Here is a 17,123-nt window from a genome sequence, read left to right as displayed (position 1 = left end):
ACAAATTTTGAATCATGGGATACAAACCATAACAAAAGCTGTTGGCCCTGTTTAAAAAGAATAGAAAGTCTTAGAAAAAATTATATTAAATGAAGTAAGCCAGGCACAAAGAAACATAAGTCCCAAGGTTGTCCTTATTTATATTAACTTGTATAAGACAGAGACAAGCAGGAAAGGTCAGATAAGTTGATGTTAGGTGAAATGAACCCCAGGATAAGTATTCAAATGATTTTTTCTTTCTTGTGATTGATTCTAACATATTTATAAGATGATTTCTTTGCTTTGTATGTCCCTCCCTCATGGTTTAACCCCTGCATTCAGAGTATTTGATGTTGGTATAATTTGTGGAGGGGAAGGGAAAAAACAAATCATTTACATTTGGATGCAGGTGGACCCATTGCAACAATGAGATGTACAAGTCATTATGTGGGCAAACGAACTTTACAACTTTGGCCTGCAAGGCGGAGTGTGGGTGGAAGATGCGATGAGATGGGAAGGGGAAACAAGGAGGAGGCAACAATGCCTGATAAGAAATGTACTCATTACTTGCCCATGTAAAGGTAACCCCTCTGTATGGTATTTTCACAATAAAAAAAGAAAGACAGTAGAGGGAGAAGTAGTGGAGGTGAGAGAGGGAAGTGATAGTAAGAGAAAAAAAACAAAGGAATGGATAACAATCTTCAAAAATATGTACTCATTACCTTACTCATATACAGCATCTTTACAGTAAAATAAAATTTTAAAAAAAGAAATAAAGGAAAAATCCTAGCAGAAAACTAGGCTTGAAAATAGCAGATAGGATCTTTGTTCTTACATTTCATGCAGATCTGGTGATACATGAGCAAAAATCCTGAGTGTGTCAGATCCAAACAATGAGCTTCCATAATATCCCTATTGTATCAACTGAGTTCTGAATTGTGTCTGATGCTTTTTTTGTATTAAGAAGTATACAATGATAGATGGATAGAGATAGAGAGAGAGAGAGAGAGAGAGAGAGAGAGGGAGAGAGAGAGAGAGAGAGAGGAGGGGAAAAAGACTGAATTGACCTCAACATCTGCCCATACCTGTATCAGAAATAGTAAAGTTAAAATCACTACTTACCAAACACTCAATCTGTTTTTGTATAGGATAGCTGTATAATGATAAGCACTTAGGTTCCCATATAAACAGGATAAGCCAACACATAAGCCAGCAGTTTTCTACTAACATCAGGCTTTCTACATGCACACAACTCAGTCATACTTTGTGTATACAGTCAGAGTTCCCAAGGGGTTCTAGGGTCTGCAAAATTTAGCATGTTTAGGAAGCAATGTGAAGGGAGGAAGAAACGTAGGGAAGGGGAAATGGACAGTAAAGACCATACAACAAGCTAAACACTTCCTGTTGCTGAAGATGACTGAACTTCAATGTCCCATGGAAATGTGGAAAATACCTTCAGGTTATTCTCCATAAGATGAGGGGATGAGGTATGCATGCAACTTTCCTCTCATCAGCACTGAGGAAATTCTGAGGGGGCTCATTCCTGATATGGTGTTCATTTGGTGTATAGGCAGAGGTCTCCTCTCTTGCTTCAAGATGACAATGAGACACAAAACGTCTGATAGAAGTGAGCACAAATATATTGAATACCGAGATACAAAAATTGCCTGATAATCTAGGTAAAAAGAGTATAGAACTTTACATTCTCCCTGCAACAAGATTCTGGCTGGATTCTTTATAGCCAGATCCCATCAAAACACAAGATACACAAACTCCCACCTATAGATACCTATAGCAAAGCTGGGACCTGGGTCATCTCTTTACTACTATACATGGGAACAAACAAATAAACACCAACTGGAAGCTGGAGATTGGAATTATGTGCAGACTGTGGCAGTGATAGGATATTGCCTGTTTGCCAAATTGATTGACAGCATGCAGAATTTTATTTTTTGTGCTATGGAGATTGAAACTCAAAACTTGCTGTCTGCTACATAATTACTCTGCCACATGAGACATTCCTCATCTGCTTTTGTTTTTCAGGCAGGGTAGCATGTTTTTACTTTAGTTAGTCTGGCAATGCACTTTCAACCTCTGAATTTGTGTTCATCATAATATGGAAGAATGAGTTTGGCTTTATTTTTTACAAATATTCACTGAATCTTAAATTCAAGGATTACTTTGGTTTGGGAAGGGGTACAAGATGTCCCCTTCCTCCTTGACCACTAGCCAGACACCACACTGAAGCCCAGAGATTATAAATCGATTTAAGTTGAAATCCAGATAGAAATGAGACCCCGTAACTATCATTTGTTTATGAATTATACAGACCAGGAATATTTACAAACACCATTGGGATTTCACGTATTTCTCTAGAAAGGCCTTAACAATTTATTTGGCCATTAAGATGTTATTCAGGGAAACATCAGGTTCAGAAACAAGTTCTACAAACACCAGAAGTAAGGCAAGTAAGGCTGAATAGCAGTTGAAAATACATTTAATGGTCACATAGGTTAAATATATCTCAACCCCTCTCAGATCTGACGCTTTTCTCTTCCCAGGACCACAATAAAAGCACAGTACCACTGAGGCAGTGTGGCATTGGTTTTGGTCCTGTCTTCAACTTGATTCCAAATTGCAATAAGTGAAAGTCATTAGCATTAAAGTTATAGCCCTCATTTCCCAAATTGTAAAATTTAACAGTCTCATCGAAATAAATGCAAATTAGTTTTCATTGTCATCCAGAAGGCCTATCTTCTATCCCAACCACTTCAAGAACTTCACCGAGATATCTGTGCCTCCCACCATCACACCTAGATCAATTGAGAAACAAAGTGATATTTAAAATGTGTCACAATGCTTTAAATCTTTAAAACATCTATCTTTTCTTCACCCTTGAAGTTGCCCAGTCCTTACCAGCTGGGTGTAAGAAGTATGGATGAGCCTCTCCATTCTCCAGATAGTATCAGAAAATTAGACACATGTAACAAGAAAGAGATACATGAGGACTAGGGAATTTGACAGTAAGTGATTTGCCCTGAATTTGATGTGGAATGATCAGAGTGCAATGGATATATGTAGGTACTGTAGTTCTTAGATAATATGGAACTGTAAGTCCAGGTAAAACTTGTACCTGGTGACATGGCAAATCAAAAAAACAGAAGAAATGCTGGACTTTTCTGGTAGCAACATACTTTTGCTTCAGCACTCTAGCCATCTAACCACAGGATATTCTTACTACAAAACTTGATATAGTTTTTTTCCTTTGCTTTGAAAATTTTCCTATGTAGAAAAAATTTTCCTTTATGCAGTAAAGTCAAGAAGGAAGAGTTGGACTCAGCCTTTATACCTGCTCTTGGGAAGAATCACATTTTACTTTGTGTATATGTATTATTTAGAAGAGCCTGAAGTATGAATTGGTTGAAAATTTAACACATTATATATCTCTTGGTATGTCAATGAGATGTTAAATGCATTGACATATTAAATGAGTTAAAAATATCAACAAATTCTATTCTTTCTATATCTTCACTTTTCTGCATGTTCTAAATATCAAGCACAAAAATATTGCTTTACTCTTCTCCCTTTCAGGTGTCATGACACAAAGATTTAAAAACTCAAGAGAAATGGTCATCATCCCTGAATGCACCAAGAGCTGTATTCAAAGGATAGTAGACTCATCACAGCTTCTGCTGTATGTGTGAAACACATCTGGACTAAATTAATATATGTGGGCACCGTGGAAATATGAGGATTTCCTGAGTTGAGCTGGTCCTATAGCTATGCCCAGCTTTACCCACCTTTGGTGATTTGCATATGCTCAGAGCACAGATGACTGCCCCAATGACTTCATAATAGGCTGCTCACACCCTGTGCAGCAGTCAATCCCAGTCAGCACACAGCATGGATATGAGGACCCCTGCTCAGCTCCTGGGGCTCCTGCTGATCTGGCTCCCAGGTAAGGAAAGACAACAATCTTCTCATCCTGTGTGTTCAGTGTTGCCTGGGTCTTCACGGAAGGCCTCCTATAACAGGACTAACAGTGTGGATATTTGTGTCTCAATTTCCAATGCCAGGTTTCAGATGTGACATCCAGATGACCCAGTCTCCATCTTTCCTGTCTGCATCTACAGGAGACAGAGTCTCCATCACTTGCCGGGCCAGTCAGGGCATTAACTATTATTTAAACTGGTATCAGCAGAAACCAGGGAATGCTCCAAAGCTTCTGATCTATCATGCAAAGAATTTAGCCTCTGGTATTCCATGAAGGTTCAGTGGGAGTCAATCTGGGACAGAGTTCACTCTCATCAGCAGCAGCCTGCAGCCTGAGGATTTTGCCACTTATTACTGTCAACAGGAAAGTAGTTACCCTCCCACAGTGATACAAGCCATAACACAAACCTCCCAGGGAAGCAGAAGTAAAAGGCTGGGCTGCCCAGCTGCTGCTCCTGGGGCCTTCATCTGCTGATAGAGCTTCTCAGATGTAGCACTTCTGTGAACACTTTTAAAGGTTTTCATTAAAATATGAAGGCTCCTTGGAATCTTAGTCCTTTTTCTCCTCCTCTCTCCCAGATGCACAGACATGGTCATGTCTCTTCTCATATAAAGTCATCTTTTCTACTTCACAGAGTAAAACTGAAGCCAGACAAGAATATCTAAGAAGGAATTGTTTTAATACAGGAAATTGGTCTAATCATTAGGTTGTTAATTTGTAGGTCATCAGAGAAGTTGCAAGGAGGAGTGTGGCATTGTCTGGTTCGGTGAAGCTGTCCTAGGGTTTTGAGCACATGTTCCTGTGATTCTCCACCCTGTGGAAAAAGCCAGGGTGAGCAGCTGATGCTCTCACCTGACCCAACTGTCTCTCCAGGGGAATTCTCCAGGCCTCACTTCTGATCACATATCAGCCTGCTTATGTGAAGAATTATACAAGTCTCTCCAGTTCACCAAATCTAATCAAGGGATGACCTATGATGAACTCTGCAGGAAACAAGGTAAGGAACAGGGATTTGAGCTTCCACAAACAATCATAATGATCATAATGATGTATTGAGATAACTGACTGTCAACAATGCTCACTTTTCCCCAACTGTCAGAAATAGTCCACCTAAGTGATACTTTTAAAACTCACTTAAATTTGATTGTAAATTTTTTCTACCAATATGGGATTATGAACTTTTAAAAAAAATAACAAAATCTGTTAATTCTGTTGTAGAAAACTATCAGAAGCTGGAAATTGTATGAAAAAATCACAGGTTGTTCATGATCTTACATGGCAACAAACAACTGAAATAATTTCTTGATAAAGCAAATCAGATGCAAAACAATATTAGAACACAAATAAAGGAAAATACATTATTGGGTTAAGATTTCTTTTCCTTCTATGACTCAAACCTGCAATCCTAGCTACTCATGAGGCCAAGATCTGAGGATTGTAGTTCAAAGTCCGCCCTGTCTGGAAAGTCCTTGATACTCTTATCTTTCATAAATCACCAGAAACCAGAAGTGGCACAGTGGCTCCAGTGGTAGAATGTTTGCCTTGAGCTGAAAAGCTGAGGGACAGTGCCCAGGCCCAAAGTCCAAGCCCCATAACCAAAAAAAAAAAAAAAAGGAAAGGAAAAAAGGAATGGAGAGAAAGTAAGAAAAGTTTCAATGCATAAGTACTTCATAACAAAAACAGTGATTTTTTTTTTTCCTGGATGATTGAGAGTGAATAAAAGATCTAAGTAGAAACAAGATATTTCAATATATTTATGAAATACTCTCTTACCTCTGTTGTTTCTGTGAATTATACACTTTGAAAATAGTCATAAAAGTGTCTTCTACCATCAAATCATCTCCCAAACTCTGCAGTCAAATTCATGTTCTTCTTTTCTAGTCTACGAAACCTGTGGATACAAGGCCTGTGGTGATTCACTGAGTTGAGACAATCCTGAAGATGTGCCCAGCTCTGCCCAGCCCCTGCTGATTTGCATGTGCCCAGAGCACAGCCCACTGCCCTGAGCACTTCATAGTCTGCTCACACTCTGTGCAGGAGTCAGTCCCAGTCAGCATACAGGATGGACATGAAGGTCCCTGCTCAGCTTCAGGGGCTCCTGCTGCTCTTGCTCCCAGGTAAGGAAGAACAATGGTGGGGTTTTACTCAGCCTAGTACAGTAGGAAGGCCTCTTGTAACATGATTATCAAGGAGGGTATTTGTTTTCTGTTTCCACTGCAGGTGCCAGATGTGACATCCCAATGACCAGTCTCTATCCTCTCTGTCTACATCTCTGAAAGGCAGAGTTTCCATGGCTGGCAGGGCCAGAGAGGGCCTTAGCATTTCTTTAGATTGGTTTCAGCAGAAATCAGGGAAAGCTCCTAAATTCCTCATGTATGTTGCAAAGTAATTACCATCCTGGTCCCTTTCTGATTCAAAGAAGGTGGATCTGGGGCACAGTTTACTCTCACCATAAGCAGCCTGGCACCTGAAGATTTCCCCACATATTACTGTCAACAGAATAGTAGCTACCCACTTACAGTGATACAAGCCATAACATGAAGCTCCCAGGGAAGTAGAGGTGAGAGGCTAGGCTGTCCCAACTGCCCTTCCTGGTGCCTCCAACTGATGACACAGCTTCTCATATACAACAAGGTCAATTGAAGATTTTGGTAGAATCATCTCGGCAGAATTTCCTGTCCTCTACCTCTCTGTCTGCAGCAGTACACACTTGGCAATGCCTCTCCTGATTCAATAGAGCACACAAATAATAACAAGGGAGGACATTTTGAGAGTCTTATTTGGAGTTCTTTTGTAAAATTGAGACATGTTAGTTAATTCAAGCAAGTAGTGTTTCTTTTTTAATAGAAGAAATTATTAGCCTATAGCCATTCCAAGAGTGGTTTATGTTATTGAGTGAAGCTAAACACAGAACTGGAGTATTCTCTGGTGTCCCTCAGACCCAGATCATCTACTTATGAAACTGGAGGCCTTCTTACCTAGGTCCTTTCCCTGTCTAGAAATGTAGGGGTGAGTACCAATGCTCTCAACTGCTTGTAGATCAATCTTGACAGGTGATCCTCCATTCCTTTCCTCTGCCCTAGCATCTGCCTGTAGGTTTCAGTACATTCTTCTGTAGTCTCTTCTTACTGTCCATGTTCAGTAGAATTCATCATGCAGAAACTCTACAGGAAATACTGGTGGTTTCCAAAAGTAAATGATTAGAAGAATCTGCACAGCACAGCAAAACAATAGTTACACTAATCTATTCTCCACTCCATTCTTTTGTTAGAAATGAGCAGTTTGAGCAGTTCCTTACTCCTTTTCTTTTCAGTTTGTTTTCTTTTTGGTTCTAGTTCTTGGGCTGGAACTCAAGGAATGTCCTTGCTTCTTCCTGGAGCTTTTTGTGTTCAAAGCTAGCATTCTACCACTTGATCCACAGCTCCACTTCTGATATTTTATGTGCTTAATTTATATAATTGTCTCATAGACTCTCCTATTCAGGCTGGCTTCCAACATCAGTCCTCAGATGTTAGGCTCATTACTAGCTAGTATAACAGGAATGAGCCAATAGTACTTGGCTCCTGACCTTATTATTTTTATTATTAAGGACCTGCACAGAGGGCTTACAATTCCATGAGCCAGAACATGTGTATTTCATGTTTGAGCTGTCAACTAGAATATTTTTCTGTTTCCACCTACTGCATGTACACTGACTTAACCACAATGCTCTAAGATAAAAATGAAAATAAAGTTGGAAAACAAAAGGGCAGGATTCTGAGCTTAATACTTTCAGGGCTATCCTGAGTGTCTTAAATTGCCATGGAAATTCTACATTTACCTTTTCTACTTTAAATATTGTTTTAGGGAATTTTAATTTCGCATGGTTTGATTCTATGTTTCAACCTAGAGAAAATTTAAAATGATGTTCTCCAATTTATGACTATGGAAATACATTTGAGTAGCTGTGTCTTCTTTACTCTAAAAGAGATATTCTTCTATTCACGGTGTTTGCATAGACTCTACTAAGTTATTATTATATCCTATGATTTAATTTAATCATTTTTAATATATTTTTACAAATTTCATCGCAAAAGAAGATATCTGGCTGCTTCACTACAAATGTAATGTCTTCTTTTACCTCTTACTTTATAAAATTTGGAGGAGAACATCCTGTATAATTTTGTATATGAGGATATGATAGTAAATATTTCAACACTTAAAACAATCTGATGAGGAAAATTTTTAAATATTTCACCACTTATTATGATACTTATCATCGATTTTTACATATTTTTCAAAACATTTTAGTATTTTTTCATTATTTCTGTCTTCCTTAGATGCTAATAACTTTTGAATATCGTGAATAGATGTTGACTTTAGAAGTATTTTAAATAACATACTCATTATCTTGTTTCTAATCATGTTAGGATTGTGAATTTTACAGATAAACCTACTATATTAAAGTCAATAGAAGTGGAGCTGATGCTCAACTGGTAGAGTACTAGTTGAGGGACAACACCCAGTCGCTTAGTTCAAGACCCACGTCCAACAACAGCAGTAAAAATACAATCATGGAGCTGGGCACAGGTGGCTCAGCCTGTAATCCAAGCTACTCAAGAGGCTGAGATTTGAGGATCACAGTTCAAAGCCAGTCCAGGCAGGAAAGTCCATGAGACTCTTATCTCTAAAAAAACAGAAAACAGAAGTGGTAGAGTGCTTCCCATGAGCTGAAGTGCTGAAGAGCATAGGGACAGTGCCCAGGACAAGTGTTCAAGCCCCACAACTAACAAAAATAATAAAATCAAGTACTTTTAAAAGAACTTTCCAATTTAACTTTCTCAAAATATTGTCCTTGAGAGAAGGAGGAGGGAGACAGTGGGAAGGAGGATTTGGAGTAAGAGGTAGAGGAAAGCAGGATGAAATTCTCCCTTTCCTAAGACAAATTTTGACAATGTGCAGAGGAGACCTTAGGCTGAAAAATTTGAGTATGTATGATCAAAGGTCAGAGGAAGTTCTTCTAAAGTAAGCTGAAGATTGGAAGACGTGAAATATTGAAAAGACATGACTGTAACTAACCATTGCTATAGGTGAAGTGGCATGAAACTCACACAAATATACTGTGAGCTGGTCAAATTGGTAATACTGGGGTTTGAAGCTCAAGGTCTTGATCCATTTAGAGTGGATTCTGGTTCAGGGTCATATATGAGGATTTAAATTCAGTTTTCATGTTTCTACACATATAGAGCCAATTCTGACAGCACCATTTGTTGAGAGACTGTCATTCTTCCATCCTTTGTTTTTGGCTACCTTACGAAAGCTATGGGTCTGTGAGTTACTTTCTGGGTCTTCAATTCTATTTCATTGTTCTACAAGCTTGTTCATGTGCCAGTGCCAAGCTGTTTTTGTAAGTACAGCTTTATAATAGAGTTTGAAGTATTGCTATTGCTCCAGCAGTGTTCTTCCTGCTAAGATTTGCTTTAGCTATTCAGGTTTTCTATAATTTCACATGAAATTTTGCATTGCTGCTTCTTGTTGATTGAAAAATGTGGGATTTTGATGGGTATTGCATTGAATTTTAGATAGATCTTGGCAGTATTGCCATTTTCACAATGTTAATCCTCCCAATCCTCTATTATGAAGAGGAGTGGAGAGAGCAGACTGCCTTGTCATAATCTTTAGAGGAAATATTTTTAACTGTTGACCATTTAATACAATGCTCACTGTAGGTTTGTTCTATATAGCCTTTATTATATTGAGGAATGTTCCATGATTTCCTAGTTTCTCCAAAGCTTCCTCCATAAAGGACCATCCACAAGTTTTATGGCTCATTTTCAACATAGTGTCCATGAGTACCATTGCTGCATTTGTTCACCTTTTGTGTCTGCATTTCTGTGACTCTCTTTACCCTCAAAGACATATGAACTAATGAACAAACAATATGAGAAAACAAACACAGTAATAAAGAAAATATGTCTTATTTCCATGTTTTTGAGTTCTTTTTTATAAATGTTATTTTGTATGGTCAGAAATAAGGATACAGGATGAACCATAGTAACAACAAGATGTACAAGAAACTATGTTGAAAATGAACTTAACAACTTTGCTGGGGGGGATTGGGAGGAGTTGGGGAGGTGGGGAGGTAAAGGGAAGGTAGGGGAAAAATAAGGAGGTAACAATGCTGGATAGGAAATGAGCTTATTACCTTGCTCATGTAAATGTAATCCCTCTCTACAATATCTTTTCAATAAAAAAAATATGTTTCAAGTAAAAACAAGTACACAGGCATTGTGTCTTTCTGTTCCTCTTTCCTCCTTTCATCTCACTTTGTGTACATGCCTAGAGACCTATATTTTAGATATAGACTCCTCACATGAAAGAAAATATGCACTACTTCTCTCTCTGAGCTTGGCATAACACACAACGTGATTTGTCCTAGGTCCATCCATTTCCAGGCAAATGACATACTTTTATTTTTTCTAAGGTTTATGTACAATTTCTTTGTGAATAGGTAACACATTTTTAACTGTCCATCTATTGTAGGGCATCTCGGCTCTTGCCACAACTTGGCTATTTTGAATAGTGTGGCAATGAACATGGATGTGCAAGTGTCTATATGGTATACTGGCTTGTGAGGTTCAGGGCAGATGAAGAGAGGTATGGCTGGGTTTAAAGGAAGATCTACGTTTCATTTTGTGAGGAACCCCTAGAATATATCAGAGTCATTGTGTCTGTTTACATTCCCACCAAAAGTGCAATAAGATTCCTTTTCCTCCACATCCCCGCCAACATTTGTTATTTGAATTCACAATGTTGGCCAATCTTACTGGAGTGAGATGGAATCCAGGAGTTGGCTTTATTTTTCATATTCTCTATGACCAGGGATGATGAGCATTTCCTTATGTATTCCTTTACCATTCTTACCTCATCTTCTAAGTCATCTATCCTTAGCTCTTTGTCCATTAACTAAGTGATTTACTAGTTTGGGGAGGGAGTAGTTTCTTAAGTTCATTGTATAGTTTGGATATTAGGCTTTGTCTGATGTATTGCTGGTAAAGATCTTCTCATAGTCTGTTGACTATCTTTCTAGTTTAGTAATAATGTCCTTTACTGTGCAGAAACTTTTTAGTCTGATACAATCCCATTTGTTATGTTTCTCTCCTATCAGGTACGCCTTTGAATCTCTATCCTAAAATTTTCTGCCTATGTCAATGAGTTCTAGTATTTCTCCTACTCTGTCTTGTAGTAATTTCAAAGTTTCTGATCTAATGTTGAGGTCTTTGATCTTCTATGAGTTGATATTTGTACATTGTGACAAACAAGAATCGATTTTTAGTTTCCTGCATATGGCTGCTCAGTTTTCTCAAAATCATTTATTGAAGAAGCTATCATTTTCCCAGGGTATACTTTGACTCCAAATCAAACCATATCAAATATATGGTTTTATTTCTAGGTCTTCTAGTCTGTTCTATTCATCTTTGGGATTATTTTTTGCCAATACCAAGATTTTTTTTACTATAGCTAATAGTAGGGCTTGAGTCTTGGGATTGAGATTATATCAGCATTCCTTTTTGCCTAGAATTGTTTGGCTATTTGTTCTATCTTGAAATCCGAATTCTTAATCCATGAATTGACTGAGATCTGAAGATCATGGCTCAAAGCCAGCACAGGAAAAAAGTCCATGAGATTTTTATCTCCAATTAATCAACAAAAGTGCTAGTTGTGGAGCTGTGGTTCAAGTGGTAGTACACTAGTTTTGAACACAAAAACGCAGGGACTGTACCCAGGTCTTGAGTTCAAGTACCATCACTAGAATGCACAAACACACAAACACATACACACAATCACCAAAAGTATGGAAATTATTAATTCTACTAATTTTATTTCATCTTTGTTAGAAAAAATTATGCAACTGTTAGAAATTATTTGAAATATATTAAAACTGCTTTTCTGAAATCAAGTCAAGGTATAAAAAACTGAGTGCTAGGAAATGTACTTGCAAGAGGGTTTGAGATCAGGAGGAAAGAGGTAGAAGAATAAATAGAGGAAATGAGTAGAATGCAGGTAAGAATGCACAGCGTATGACACAGAACTGAGAAAAACAAGAGAAAGGGCAAGTCGAAGGGGGCTGACATATCTCAAAATGTATTGTATTTATGAATCGCTTTGTTGTAACGGCAATAATTTGAAAACGTAACTTTTTTATTGTAAAAATACTGTACAGAGTGGTTACAATTACATGCCCTAGATAATGAGTACATTTTTTATCAAGCATTGTAGCCTCCTCTTTGTTTCCCCTTTCTATACCTTCCCATCCGCCCCTTGGTCCCCCACCCAATTCTCTCCGCCCCCCATACCAAAGTTGTAAAGTTCGTTTTGGACATAACGACCTTGTACTTCTCATTGTTGCAATGGGTCCACCTGTATCCCTATTTAAACGATTTGTTTTTCCCCTTCCCCTCCACAAATTATACTGACATCGAATACAGTGAAAGCAGGGGTTATACTGTGGGGGAGGGACGTACAAAACAACAAAGAAATAAACTTATAAATGTGTTAGAAACAATCACATGAAAGAAAAAAAACATTTGAATACATATCTTAGGGTTCATTTCCCTAACATCACCTTATCTGACCTTTTCTGCTTGACTCAGACATACTCTAGATATTGCAAATAAGGGAAACCATGGGACCTATGTTTCTTTGGTCCTGGCTTACTTCACTTAATAAATTTTTTCCATTTCCTAACAAATGGGGCAATGTCATTCTTTCTGATGGAGGCATAGAATTCCATTGTATATATATAACACATTTTCTTGATCCATTCATCTGCTGAGGGGCATCTGGGTTGGTTCCATATCTTCACTATGGTAAATAAGGCTGCAATAAAAATAGTCGTGCTGGTAGCGTTAGTGTGGTCTTGTTTGTGAACATTTGGGTAAATGCCCAAAAGTGGGATTGCTGGGTCATAGGGGAGCTCTATGTGGAGTCTTTTGAGGAACCTCCATACTAATTTCCAAAGTGGTTGAGCAGTAAGTTTCTCTTCTATCCACATCCCCTCCAGCATCTGTTGTTATTAGAGTTCTTGATTTTAGCCATTCTAACTGGAGTAAGGTGGTATCTCAATGTTGTTTTGATTTGCGTTTCTTTTATGGCTAGGGAGATTGAGCATTTCTTCATGTGTCTATTGGCCATCCTTCTTTCCTCTTCAGAGAAGTGTCTCTTTAAGTATTTATATTAACAAACATGGGCTAGGAAGGTGGCTCATAGGTAAAGTGCTTGCCTTGAATGCATGACCTTAGATTGGATTTCTCAGCACCATATAAGCGGAAAAAGCCGGGAGTGGCACTGTAGCTCAGGTGTGAGAGTGTTCCCTTTGAACTGAAGAGCTGAAGGACAGCACCCAGACCCAGAGCTCAGACCCCACGACCAACAAAAAACAAAACAAAAAAAAAAACCCTGTTAACAAACATGAAGGAAAGTGTGGTGTGAGAAGAGTGAGAATTTTAAAAGGGATGACACTGAAGAGGTATTGTGTTCATAAACTGGATTGTGGAATGGCAACTCCTTTGTACAATGTCCTAAAGACAATAAAAACATATTTTAAAAAACTGCTCCTTTGGGTATAGAAAAGCTCAAAAATTGAGAGAGATTCCTAAATTTCTAAAATATTAATCCTAAATTCCTCAATATCATGGTCACGTTGGACAAAGTAAATAGCCCTAAAAGCAGAGTTTGTGAATTTTGTACATAATCACAGGTGTAAAGTACAGACTTCATTTCCCATTTTGATCATGCTGAGAGTAATGTAGATAATGTCAATTGCTTCTGGTCAGTAATAAGAACTGAAGGATTTATCTATGGAGGAATGTATAATTTTTTTCGTATTTGCTTACCTTAGTGAATATATTGCTCATTAGATCATTTTCACCTGTTTAATATAATCCCTCACATTGCGTTTATGATATAACTTGATGAAGTTTATCTACTTTGGTCACAGGGGTGAAAATAAAATTTTGTTTTTAAATTTTATTGTACTTATTATTTTTTAGGCCAGTATTAGGGCTTGACCTTAGAGCTTGGGCACTGTTCTTGAGCTTTTTTACTAAAGGCTAGTTCTTGAAGATTTGAGAAAAAGCTCTATTTCCAGATTTTAGGGTTTAATTGGAGATCAGAGTGACTTCAAACAATGATCCCCACATTTCTGCCACCACTTATATAGCTAGAAATATAGTTATGAGTCAACAGTGCCTGGCAAAGACTAACACTTTAAAGAATATCCATTCATATTTGAGATACATCCCATCTACTAAATTTTATATTTCCAACATTAGAGGCCATACAGAACTTTCTATTGTCACCACTCCAGGACAACTCCAAAGAACTCAGTTGTATAAGAGGAGTGCAGATTTGTGTGCAAGCAACAGGCATCTCTCTGGATGCTGAAGATCAGCAATAATCCAGGATATGTATCTCATGATCTCTTCCAGAACAAGTCTGAAGAGGCTCACAGTCAACCAGGTTACACTTTTAAAGGAGCCCTGGATTCTGAAGAAGCTTCAGACAAACCCATGTTCCACATATCCAATTTCAAGATAATGGATCTAGTGTAGAATACAATTGACTGCATTGGAACATCGTGCTTACCTGCAGAGACTCCCATTTTGTCTGATGAATATTAACTGATGTCAGAACACTTGAACATCATGTGTATAAACCTTAATTTTGAAGGATACCACCAGACAGGATTATGTCTATGCCTCTGGAGCTGAGAGAAAAGGAGAGAGGTAGGATGCCAAAAAGCCTTTCTTGCCCTTGTACCCAAGCCTTGCAGTGACCTTCATAGCCTGGCTGCTTCTAGGAAATACTCTCAGCAGGTAAACAGGAGCAGCTGGGACAGCCCAGACTCTCATTTCTGCTTCCATGGGAGTTTTAGGTTATAACTTGTATCACTGTGGAAGGAGTATTGTAACCTTGTTGACAGTAATAGGCAGGCTGCTGAGTTTGAGAATGACCTCTGTCCTAGATCCATTGTAAATGAACCTAGACTGGACACCAGATTCTAAACTGACTGCAAAATAGATCAGGACCTTAGGAGCTTTCCTGGTTTCTACTGATTCCAGGATAAACTGCTGCTAATGCTTGAATGTTATGGCAAGAGATGTTGACTCTCTCTCTTTCCTGGAGATTAGAAGGGAGGACAGAGACTGGGTCATCTGGATGTCACATCTGGCACCTGACAGTGGAAACATGGAAATAAATACCCTTACTGATAAGAGTGTTGTAGCAGAACTTCCCTAGAATGCGAGATTGAATTCACCACACTGTGCTGAACAAATTTCCAGTGCTGTCTTTGTTACCTGAAAGTCAGAGCAACAGGAACCCCTGTAGCTGCGCAGAGAACCTCATGTTCATGCAGTGTGCTGACTGAGAATAACTCAAATATCGGATATGCCTAGGCTGTGAAGAACTCCTCAAGTCAATGGACAGTGCTTTGGGTATATGCAAATGAGCAGAGCCTGGACAGAGCTGACCACATTTCAATAATTCATTAAAGGCCCAGTATCCCAAGAATCATCAATCTTATTTGAGTACATCAGCTTCAAATGCAGAAAACATGATTGTCTGGATGCTGAAGAACAGCACCTGTCAAGGATCTGTGGGTAGGATGCCATTTTGATCCCTTGCAGATCCACTGCATTCTGTCCCTGCTCACATTCCATTATAAAAAAGCCTGGCTGTTACAGTATAATCCCCAAATTGCAACTTCTAACACATTCTTCACATCTCCCACAGGTATTACTGAAACCACAGATGATTACTCTTTGCTCTAATTACATCATTATATTTGTGTGAAATTAGAGCAATGTAAAAGCAATATGAGGCAATGTTCACAACTGTATGTATCTTTACCTGATCATTCCTGGATGCCAGAGATTACTGGACTGATCTCTATATACTCTTTTGTCGTTGTTGTTGAGTTTGTGGTAAGACTCTTCAGACCTCAACTTCCTGTGTAGCTAGGAATACAAAAATAAGCCACTGGCCCCCAACTATTCATCCAATGTTAATCACATTTTCTTCAGTAGCAGGCATCTTGTTTCTACCAAGTGTTCATTCATTCGCCTGCATTTACTATGATCACAAATCAGCAAATTCTACCAGGTCCCAATCTTTTAGTGCCTACAGGGACACGTTTCTCATTGACTGGATTTAAGGCAACGTGGCCCAAGATTGAGGACAAAAGCATGTAAGGGAATGAAAGTAAGTCTTTCTATGGGTAGTTTGGCCATATTGGAGTCCAAAGGGTATCCTCACATGGGAGCAGTGTTACCGTTGGCAAAGTGATTCTAACTAAGAAGAATAAGCAACAAAATTCACTGTTAGTAGGGGATCCCAGTGTTGGAATCAGACCCAGGCCAGGAGAGGAAGCTACCTATCAATGGGGCAGATGCACAATGATGACCACAGAAACATTGCAGAGAGAAGTGGGTGCATGTGTTTGTGAATGTTGTCGACAATTGAAATATATATGATGGTGAAGACTAGGAGTGGTTATCTATGGAAGCATACATCAACTTTGCATTATTCCTTAAAAAAATTAGATATTCACTCATAAATGTTTTCCATTTCTATTGAAAGGCAATTGATATTAATTGTGGTTTGGAAATGCAATTGAAGGTGTTAACATAAGCTTATGTCTCTCTCATTCCAGCTGTAGAAACATATGTACCTTTGGGCAGATAGAGAAGTATCTGCACAGTTATCCATTGCCTGGAAAATAAAATGACTTTTCAATCCCCAAAATACACCTATACTGTTGGAATATCAATATTCACTAATAGGAACTATTAATAGACAAATGTCTATGTCGCTATTGGAAAAACAAGAAAAAAATGCAAGATGACACTGATTTCACTTGAAACTAAGGACAAGCTCCAAGAAAGAGATCCTAGCACAAAAAAATGAGAAAACTAGTCAATTTCAGAAAAATTTAATTTTGAGAATAAGATAAATGATTTAACCTATTAAGGAACATATGAGCTAAGGAATTGATACTAATGTTTTAATGAGGAATAGCTTATTCATGAGATATGAAATGGCTTCTTCTCCAAGCCTTCTTTATTATAAAGGTGGAGAGTGCCAGCTCAGCTGAGAATTCTGACACCAT

At 38.3% G+C, this 17,123-nt stretch overlaps 1 pseudogene; it reads left to right on the top strand.

The window, feature by feature from the left end:
* Nucleotides 1-3,882: 3,882 nt before the first annotated feature.
* LOC122116791 lies at nucleotides 3,883-4,466 on the top strand (annotated as a pseudogene).
* The last annotated feature ends 12,657 nt before the right edge of the window (nucleotides 4,467-17,123 follow it).

The sequence above is a fragment of the Dipodomys spectabilis genome, unplaced genomic scaffold (genome assembly GCF_019054845.1).
Source record: "Dipodomys spectabilis isolate Male_0828 unplaced genomic scaffold, ASM1905484v1 ptg000137l, whole genome shotgun sequence".
Taxonomy (NCBI): Eukaryota; Metazoa; Chordata; class Mammalia; order Rodentia; family Heteromyidae; genus Dipodomys; species Dipodomys spectabilis.
The sequence above is the reverse complement of the archived record's forward strand: the minus strand, read 5'-3'. Positions and strand labels throughout refer to the sequence as shown.